We start from the raw sequence: 10,351 nt of genomic DNA on the forward strand, positions 1-10,351 counted from the left end.
AGGCTGGTTGTACTCAAGTAGATTAATAGATTGACTTATGTACAACCAGCTAGCCCATACATAGATCAACTATGGCTTGTCTCTGCTTAATTGGCTTAATTTCAATCCATGTATGGCCCGCTTAACCACTACATAGTCCCTAAACATCCTTCCTCAAACCTTCACATTTTTCCTTCCCAGATTCCTTCATCCTCCTCACTAGACATGTGCAATTCTTTTCTTAACGAATTTCGAAAATTGGCCGAATTTTGCATCTTTCGGACATTCGGATGCATCCGAATGTCCAAAGAAAAAAATAACGAATTTCAACTAATACGAAAGAAATTATAGTGGATATAACAGATAAATTCGGCATTATTCGATAATTCGTTAAAGATCTAATGAAACAAAAGGTCAACTCAAAGTAAATCTTACAGTCCAAACAGCTGATTAATTTTGTGCTGGAGGTTGGATTACTGGCAAAGTGCATTCCTGAGAACTGAGTGAGAAGGGTGCTGTATTGTACAGTATTTGAGCCGAGGAGAAGAGATATTGTCATTGTGTGTGTTAAAGAGGAAGTAAACCCTGATGGGTTTACTTCCTCTTTCATTCCCTGCAAAGGCAAAGCATAATGGACTACTATGCATCGCATAGTAGCCCATTATGTATCACTTACCTGACACAGGAGCCAGCGAAGTCGCCGATGTCCCCTGTAGTCCGCCGCATCCATCTTGCTGGTGGCGTCTCGCAGCTCCGCCGCTGTCATTCGGCGAAGCCGCGATGACGTCACTCCCGCGCATGCGCACGGGAGTCGACACGCGCGGCAGCTCCATTCTTGGAAATGCCGCGCTCAGTGCTCCTGTTTTCGGGCAAATATCTCCTAAACCATATAGGTTTAGGAGATATTGCTTGGACCTACAGGTAAGCCTTAATCTAGGCTTACCTGTAGGTCAAAGTGGTTTGTAAGGGTTTACAACCACTTTAATAGATTCAATAAACAAACGACTTTCCAAACTACGAATCATTATCACAAATATATATACATACATAAATACAAAATTTCAACGAATACGAAAGAAATTATAGCGGATATAACGAATGAATTTGACATGATTCGAGATTTAGTATAACGAATATGGACACTCTACGGAAATAACGAATTATCCGAAAACGAATTAACGTAACATAATGAATATAACCGAGTGAAATTATGTATTTTACAAATTAAAATGAACATTTTCCATTGTGCACAAGTCTACACATTCCTCTCTTGTAAATACTGCTCACTGTCATACTCCCCACATTCCTTTCCTGTACATACTACCCGCTGTAATACCTTCCACACTCCTCTCCTGTACATACTACCCACTGTCATATCCTCCACACTCCTCTCCTGTACATACTGCCACTGTCATACCCTCCACACTCCTCTCCTGTACATACTGCCCACTGTCATATCATCCACACTCTTCTCCTGTATATACTGCCCACTGTCTTACCCTCTACACTCTTCTCCTGTACATACTGCTCACTGCCATACCCTCCACATTCCTCTCCTGTACATACTGCCTACTGTCATATCATCCACACTCTTCTCCTGTAGATACTGCCCACTGTCTTACCCACCACACTCGTCTCCTCTACATACTGCTCACTGTTATACCCTCCACATTTCCCTCCTGTGCATACTGCCCACTGTCATACCCTCCATACTCCTCTCCTGTACATACTGCTCACTGTCATACCCTCCACACTCCTCTCCTGTACATACTGCCCATTGTCTTACCCTCCACACTTGTCTCCTTTACATACTGCTCACTGTCATACCCTCCACACTCCTCTCCTGTACATACTGCCCTCTGTGATACCCTCCACACTCCTCTCCTGTACATACCACCCACTGTGATACCCTCCACACTCTTCTGCTGTACATACTGCCCACTGTCATACCCTCTACTCTCCTCTCCTGTACATACTGCCCCATCATACCCTCCACACTACTCTCCTATACATACTGCCAACTGTCATACCTTCCACACTCCTCTCCTGTACATACTGCCAACTGTCTTTCTCTACACACTCCTCTCCTCTACATACTGCCCCTATCAACCCTCCACACACCTCTCCTGTACATACTACCCACATCATACTCTCCATACTCTTCTCCTGTACATAGCGCCCACTATCAACCCTCCACACTCTTCTCCTGTACTTAGTGTCCACTGTCAACCCTCCACACTCTTCTGCTGTGCATACTGCCCACTGATATACCCCCCACACTCCTCTCCTGTACAAAATGCCCACTGCTATACCCTCCACACTCCTCTCCTTTACATAGTGCCCACTGTTATACCCTCCACAGTCCTCTCCTGTACATAACCCCCACTGTCATATCTTCCACATTCCTCTCCTGTACATAGTGCCCGCTGTCATATCCTTCAAACTCCTCTTCCTCACCTGCACATACTTTCCACTTTTATACCATTCATATTCCTCCCCTATGCCTCTTACCCACATAAACAGTTATTTAAAGTTATATTGAATATTCTCAATGTTATCAGTTCTATAATGGGCACACATTTGTCAGTTCAACTAAAGGAAATCTTCTTAGTCCTCATATTTGTTCTGCCCATTATTAGTACAAATTTAATTTTGTGATTACTACTGTGATGTATAGAAGAACATAGGGGATGTCAGGTACTCTAAATATACCACTGGTAAAAAAGTGTCCCTGAAAATATTTTTAAAATGTTGGCAACTATGCACTTGGGCACTGCCCAAGGGCCCCTGAGTCAGTAGGGGTCCTCATGATGATAGGCTCCTGGGATCCTGTGATATTAAAGCGGTAGTAAACTTCACTGACATTACTACCAGTATTACTAGTACTAGTATTAAGACTACTACGGTACTACTTTTTAGAGGCCCTGAGATAGGTTATGCCATAATGTACTTGTATGCACAGCATACCTGTCAGACTGAGCCCAGCAGCTCTGCGCTGTGATCAATCTGGCATGTCCCGGCGCTTCCATCTTCACCTGGTCTTCCTTCCGGGTTCTGTGCCTTCGGTCACTTGCTTTGGCCGAGCTGCATTGCTGTCACTCCCACACATGCTCATGTGCATCCTCTCTCATGCCCCTCTCTCTCTCTCATCCTCCCTCCCTTACCCCTCACCCCTCTCTCATCCCCTTTCTCTCTCTTTCTCTCTCTCTCATCCTCCCTCTCGCTATTTAATTTAACCACCTCAATACAGGGCACTTACACACCCTTCCTGCCCAAGCCAATTTTCAGCTTTAAGCGCTGTCACTTTTTAAATCTACCGTGTACCCAAATAAAATTTTTATAATTTTGTTCCCACAAATAGAGCTTTCTTTTGGTGGTATTTGATTACCTCTGCGTTTTTAATTTTTTGCTAAACTAATAAAAAAAGACCCAAAATTTTTGGAAAAAAAACGTTTTTTTGTTTCTGTTAAACTTTGTAAATAAGTAAGTTTCCTCCTTCACTGATGGGCACTGATAAGCTGCACTGATGGGCACTGATAAGGCGGCACATGAAGTGGCACCAATGAGATAGCACTGATGAGGTGGCACTGATGGGCACTGACGATGGACACTGATGGCCACTGATAGGCGGAACTGGTGGGTGACACTGATATGCAGCACTAATGGGCATTGATAGGTGGCACTGATGGGCACTCAAAGGTGGCACTGATAGGCCATACTGATGGGCACTGAAAGGCTGCACTGGTGGGTTCTTATGGGTGGCACTGATAGATGGCACTGGTGGGCACTGATAGGCGGCACTGATGGGCACTGAAATGTGGCACTGATAGGTTGTGAAAGGTGGCACTGATAGACTGCACTGATAGGCATCACTGGTGGCATTGGCAGGCATTTTTAATTGCCACTAATTGGCAGCTGCCTGGGCACTGATTGGCATATCCCTGGTTGTCTAGAGTGGCATACCTGGTGGTCCAGTGTGGGGGCCATCTCTGGTGGTCCTGGTAGCATCCTGGTGGTCCTGGGAGGGCATCGGGAGGGGGTGCTGTGCGACGAAAAGACAATCAACGGCTCTTCCTGTTTACATCGTGATCAGCCATGCTTGAACACAGCTGATCACGTGTAAAGAGCTTCCGTCAGATGCTCTTTACCAAGATCTAAGTAACTATGTGTCAGACTGACACACCGCACCACCGATCACCACGATGCATGCCCCTGTGGGCGCATGGTGGCTGTTATCCTGCTGGACGTCATATGATGCCCAGTCAGGATAACTGAACCACCATCCAGCCATCATTCTGCTATAGGCCGAGTAGGAAGTGGTTAATTTGATTTGTTATTACAAAATTTTTTTGCATTTTTATTTTTTTTATTTTTTTTATAAAAAGCCCCACCAAAATCCTTAGCACCAGGCTCATGATGTTCTTAATCCGGCCCTCGACATAAGGCAAGCCTTGCCACTCTTCTGTAAAGTGGTCCACGATAGATAGCTTTTCAGAGACGTTTGACAGAAGGTGTGAAGGCAATATTTTGCCTCTTCACCGCCTTTTTTAACCATATAAATGCATTACATGCAGTTTCAGGGAGGTTGGGGAGGAGAGGAGGCCAGTGGATGAAGAAGAACCGGCAGTGCTTTTGTTTCAGTTTCTGGCAGCACTCAGTTTACAGCATTCCTTGTCAAGAGAAGTAATTGAATTGGTCGGCAATTCATGGGCCAATGCATGTTCCCAGGCTACATGTAATGTTAAAGTGGGGTGCCCCCTAAAAAAAATAAAAATAAAAGTCAGCAGCTACAAATACTGCAGCTGCTGACTTTTAATAATCGGACACTTACCTGTCCCAGGGTCCAGCGATGCGGGGGAACGAAGCCCCCCCTCCGCTCGCAGTGCCGGCATTCTTACTGTGGGCACCCGGCTGTGGCTTCACAGCCAGGCACCCACTGTGCATGGGTGATCGGCGCCGGGCACTGTGATAATGTAATGTTGTAATGTTGGTGCTTGTGTGAAATAGGCCATATTGCTCACTGGTGGGTAATGTACCTAGTTCCATCAATTAAAATGTATCTACAGCTAAAACTTTTTCTTTTCTAGTTAAGTAGGGGAAAGCTAGAACCTCAGTCAACTTTTTATGAGACACTTGTTCCAGTGACATGTGTCTCACAGGGTAATGTCCTCTCACTTCCTGTTCCCTGTCTGAGACAGCAAGTGAAGAGAAAAATCCCTAATGGGCCACAGGCAGCAAAAATATACAGATGTTTTAATCCATCCGTATGCTACCCAAAATAAATATTTGGCACTTCATACACTTTAAAGCTGAGATAAGAGCTAGAATAAGCAAATATTATCTAAAATAGAAGAAGCATTATTCTTACTTGACTCAAGGTTGGCCATACATAAACCACTTGCCGACCGCAATACGTATATATATATATATATATATATACGTTGCGGTTTGCAAGTGGTTTGCCAGGTATCAGCCATAACCCTGGTATCCTTTTTTTTGAGCCAGCTTTCTCATGAAGGCAGTCTGAGCGACTCATTAGCTACTGGATTTCTTTCTGAAGCGGAGGGAGGGGACGTTCCCCTTCACCAGAGCACCTGAGAAAAGATTCAATGGTGCGGCTGGCTGGTCACAGGCATTAAGAGACTAGATCATCTCTGATTGACTCTGTGGCCTTGGAGGACTGGAGCAACATCATGACATCACTTCCGGTCTAGGGCGGAAGTACATTTTTTTTTTTAAAGCAAAAGATCAAAAATAATTTTGCTTTTGCTTTTAAAAGTAAAGGAGAAATTTTGGGTCTTTTTGACCCCAGATCTCTCCATAAGGAGGACCTGTCATCCTTATTTCTATTACAAGGGATATTTACCTTCTTTGTAACATGAATAAAAGTTAGAAAAAAAATTAAAGGATAGTGTAAAAATTAAAAATAAAATAAATAAGAAAAAAAAAAGTCAAATTAAAGCACCCTTTCATGCTTGGGTGAAGAAGTGAATGCTTATGTAAGTCACGAGCGCATATGTAAACGGTGTTCGCACCACAAATGCGAGATATCACTGTAAATGTTAGAGTGAGAGCAATAATTCTAGCACTAGACCTGCTCTGTAACTCCAAACAGGTAACCTGTAAACATTTTTAAAGTGTCGCCTATGGAGGTTTTCAAGTACTGTAGTTTGTCGCCATTCTACGAGCATGTATAATTTTAAAGTGTGACATGTTAGGTATCTGTTTGCTTGGTGTAGCATCATCTTTCATATTTTACAAAAAATGGGGGTATATATTGTGATTTTTTTTTTTTTTAAATCATTAACCACTTCCCGACCAGCGCACGACGATGTACGTCGACAGAATGGCACGGGCAGGCATATTGGCGTACATGTACGTCCAATATTCGTTGCCGCCGTGCCATCGGGAGCGCGCCGCCGGCGGCGCGCTCCCGCGCTGGTCGGGACCCCCGTGAGTCCGGTCGCGGGACCCGCGGACTCGATCGCCGCGGGCATCCCCGCGATCGTCTCACGGAGCGGCCGAATGGAGGAAATGCTGTATAAACAACATTTTTACATTCTGCCTAGCAACTAGTGACGCTGATCTCTGCTCCATGTGATTGGAGCAGAGATCAGTGTACACTAAATGAAAGCCCAACCCCCCCACAGTTAGTAACACACCCCTAGGAACACTTAACCCCTACACTGCCACCCACTGGTTAACCCTTTCACTGCCAGTGTCATTTACACAGGAATCACTGCAACCAAAAATATGTAGAAGAATACGTATCGGCCTAAACTGAGGGAAAAAAATGTTTTTTTATATATTTTTGGGGGATATTTATTATTACAAAAAGTAAAAAATAATGCGTTTTTTTCAAAATTATCGCTCTATTTTTGTTTATAGCGCAAAAAATAAAAACCGCAGGGGTGATCAAATACCACCAAAAGAAAGCTCTATTTGTGGGAAAAAAAGGACGTTAATTTTGTTTGGGAGCCACGTCGCACGACCGCGCAATTGTCAGTTAAAGCGACGCAGTGCCGAATCGCAAAAAGTGGTCTGGTCTTTGACCAGCAAATTGGTCCGGTCTGAAAGTGGTTAAAGTGTATTTTTTCCCAAAAAATGACATTTGAAAAACCGCTGAGCAAATACTGTATGACATAAAAATGTGCAATGATTCGCATTTTATTCACTAGGATCTCTACTAAAAAAAATATATATATATAAATATATATATATATATATATATATATATATATATATATATATATATATATATATATATATACACACATATGATATAAAATGTTTGGAGGTTATAAGTAATTTTGTAGCAAAACATACTGGTTTAAACTTGTAAAAAAAGTTCCAGACAAGGCTTGGCCTTCAAGTGGTTATATGGTTGCATGCAAATTGAAAGTGTTTAGGTTTGATCTCATATTATATTGTTTTGGTAAATCTAAAGGAAAATTGTACAAGAAAATTGTATCATGTATGGCCAGCCGTGGTGTGATTTTTTTTGTATTTCTTCCAGATCTGTGCAGCAATCCAGCAGGATTATTGATCTTGTATCTGCCCCCTCCTTTAGTTTTCTGTAGAGTTTAACCGCTTCCCGACCACCTCCCCCCAACAAAGATATACTGCTGCAGAAGGGCACATACAGGAAGATTAACATACCTGTACGTTGCCCTTTAAGAGGCGGCTCGCCAGCCCGCCCGCCCGCCAGGGACTCCGTGACCATGATTGCGGACTCGAGGTCTGCGGGCATACCCGCGATCGTCTCACAGTGAGGAAGAACGGGAAGATGATCAGTGACGTGTCACACACAGCCCCTCCCCCCACAGTTAGAATCACTCCCTGGGACACACTTAACCCCTACATCGCCACCTAGTGGTTAACCCCATTCACTGCTAGTGATATTTTACAGTAATCAATCACATTTTTTAGCATTGATCGCTGTATTAATGCCAATGGTCCCAAAAATGTGTCAAAATTGTCCAATGTGTCCACCATAATGTTGCAGTCATGATAAAAATCGCTTATCGCTGCCATTACTAATAAAAATGCCATAAAACTATCCCCTATTTTGTAGACACTATAACTTTTGCGCAAACCAATCAATAAACGCTTATTGCTATTTTTTTACCAAAAATATGTATAAGAATATGTATTGGCCTAAACTGAGCAAAAAAAATAATTTTAAATATTTTTTGGGGATATTTATTACAGCAAAAAGTTAAAAATAATGTGTTTTTTTTCAAACTTGTCACAATTTTTTGTTTATAGCGCAAAAAAAAAAAATCGCAGAGGTGATCAAATACCACCAAAAGAAAGCTCTATTTGTGGAAAAAAGGACGTCAATTTTGTTTGGGAGCCACGTCGCATGACAATGCAAATGTCAGGTAAAACAATGCAGTGCCAAATCGCAAAAAGTGCTCTGGTCAGGAAGGGGGTAAATTCTTCCGGGGCTGAAGTGGTTAATGCGGAGTTCCACCCAAAAATGGAACTTCCGCTTTAAGAGAAGGTGACCCCCTGACATGCCACATTTGGCATGTAATTTTTTGGGGGGGGAGCAGATACCCTCTTTTCAGCTCACACTTTCTTCTGACGCATCCTCGGCGCCGGAAGGAAGATCACCTCTCCCCCCTACCTCTAGGCAATCATCTGCGACACGTCACTGGTCCCAGATGATTGTGCAGACAGTCATGGCGCACGGCGCAGCTCGTGCATGCACAGTGGGTGCCCGGCTGTAAAGTCACAGCCGGACGCCCACAGTTACAATGGTGGCGCTGCCGAGCAGAGGGGGAGACAAGTGAGGCTTCGATCCCCCACATTGTTGGACCCTGGGACAGGTAAGTGTCTGATTATTAAAAGTCAGCAGCTTCAGTATTTGTCGCTGCTGACTTTGAAGTGGAACTCCACTTTGAGCTATGTACATATTGATGATGTCACTGCTGCTTTTAAAAGGCATTGTCCTAGTTTGTGAAGGTATTTGGTGCACCCAAAGTAGATTTACACCAACCTGCCAAAAGATTATAACCCTGAGAGGTAAATATCATTGATTATATCATTACAATGGCATTTGGAAGTGGGTGGGATATATTAGGCAGCATGTGAACATGTTGCCCCTGACGCTGATGTTTTGAAAGTAAAATAATTGGCAAGCATAAGGATTTGAGCAACTTTGGCAACTTTGACAACAGCCAAATTGTAATCGCTAAATGGCTGGGTCAGAGCAACTCCAAAAATGCAGCTTTAGTGGGTCATTAGTGGTCTGGATCTACCAAAAGTGGACCAAGGAAGGAACACCAGTAACAGGGTCATGGGACACCAAGGCTCATTGATACATATGGGGAGTGAAGGATGGACTGTGTAGTCTGATCCAAAAGAAGAGCTCCTGTAGCTCAAATTTCTGAAAAAGTTAATGCTGGTTCTGATAGAAAGGTGTGAGAACACACGGGTTATCACAGTTTGTTATGTATGGGGCTGTGTAGACGCAGACCAGTCAGGGTGCTCATGCTGACCTGTGTCCACAGCAAAAAGCACCTACAATGGGTACATGAGCATCAAAACTGGACCACGGAGCAATGGAAGACGGTAGCCTGGTCTGATTAATCAAGTTTCTTATCCATTGTGTGGAAGGCTTGCTGTGTGCATGTGGCTTAACTAGGGAAAAGATGGCAGGAAGATGCACTACAGGAAAAAGGCAAGCCTTGCACACTGTAACTGGATCGCATAGTGCTGCAGTACCATGCGATCCGGGGCAGGGAAACGTACTGTATCATTAGAATTACATTGACACCCACTCCTAATACTTTTTGAATGTGGTGCCGGAAACATGCACTGAACACGGGCTTCTGGTGCAAACAGATCCCTTACACAAACTTGAAAATAAAAAAGGGTTACCTGCATTTTACTGTATTTACAGCCTTCCCTATTTACACCATTCTCAGTCTTGAACTGAGAAGTATTGCTGTTGGAACTTTACATAAAAACAAATTACAAAATAAAAGTGCTGCTCATGGCTATGGAATTCCTTATCTCTTTGTAAATATTGCTACATTCCAGATTAGAAAGCAGTCACTTTTTCTTGCTGTTAGGCCCTTGGAATACAAATGAAAAAACAATAAAATTCTAGACAGACTGCATCGGGCCCCATTCTCACTGCATGTCCTCTAAATGTCCCTTACTTTTCTTCTGCCGTTCATGCTAAGTTGACTTTTGAACTTAAATTGATATTAAACCCCAAAGCAAACATGTATTTTACTGTGTCTGTTGTTTTTTGAAAGAACAAGCTACCCTGTAGATGTAGTTGCAGGATTGAGACAAACCATTTTCTACTGACAGGGTTGCTTACAATGATCAGTGATTATTTATTTATGTAAAACCT

The sequence above is a fragment of the Lithobates pipiens genome, unplaced genomic scaffold, assembly GCF_037356315.1.
Source record: "Lithobates pipiens isolate NorthernLeopardFrog02 unplaced genomic scaffold, aLitPip1_a1.2 Scaffold_3, whole genome shotgun sequence".
NCBI lineage: Eukaryota > Metazoa > Chordata > Amphibia > Anura > Ranidae > Lithobates > Lithobates pipiens.